This window comes from Colobus angolensis, unplaced genomic scaffold (assembly GCF_000951035.1).
Source record: "Colobus angolensis palliatus isolate OR3802 unplaced genomic scaffold, Cang.pa_1.0 Scaffold450, whole genome shotgun sequence".
NCBI lineage: Eukaryota > Metazoa > Chordata > Mammalia > Primates > Cercopithecidae > Colobus > Colobus angolensis.
In genome coordinates, this window is record NW_012117933.1 from 2,105,923 (window position 1) to 2,106,664 (window position 742).

A 742-nucleotide genomic window follows, 5' to 3' on the forward strand; every position below is an offset into this window, starting at 1 on the left:
GCACACCAACATGGCACAAGTATACATATGTAACAAACCTGCACATTATGCACATGTACCCTAGAACTTAAAGTATAATAATAATAATTAAAAAAGGAAACCCATAAATATATACACCTATTATGTACCCACAAAAATGAAAAATTATAAAAAAGGGATATACTGCTCTCACAGGCTTGTTGGGAAAATTAAATGGGGTTAAAGGTGATAAAATAAGTAAAACAATAAGAAAACACACCACAGATGATCATGTGACACTAACTGAGGAGTATGATGAACACAGATCTTTACACTCAAGGACCAGAACATTGAAAAGAAAAAAAATGTTTGGCTAGAAATCTCTAAACTAGTGGTTCTCAAAATTGATCACCAGCATCCCTTAGATCACCAGGCCCTACTCCTCAGTTTCTGATTCAGCAGAGTTTGGGTGGAGCCTGAGAATGAGCATTACTCACACAGTTCAGGTACTGCTGAGGTTGCCCATCTGCAGATCACCCTTTAAGAAGCCCTGGTCTACTACAGAATGGGAGAAAAATTTTGCAATCTACCTGTCTGACAAAGGGCTAATATCCAGAATCTACAAAGAACTTAAACAAATTTACAAGAAAAAACAACCCCATCAAAAAGTGGGCAAAGGATATGAATAGACTTCTCAAAAGAAGACATTTATGCAGCCAACAGACACATGAAAAAATGCTCATCATCACTGGCCATTAGAGAAATGCAAATCAAAACCACAATG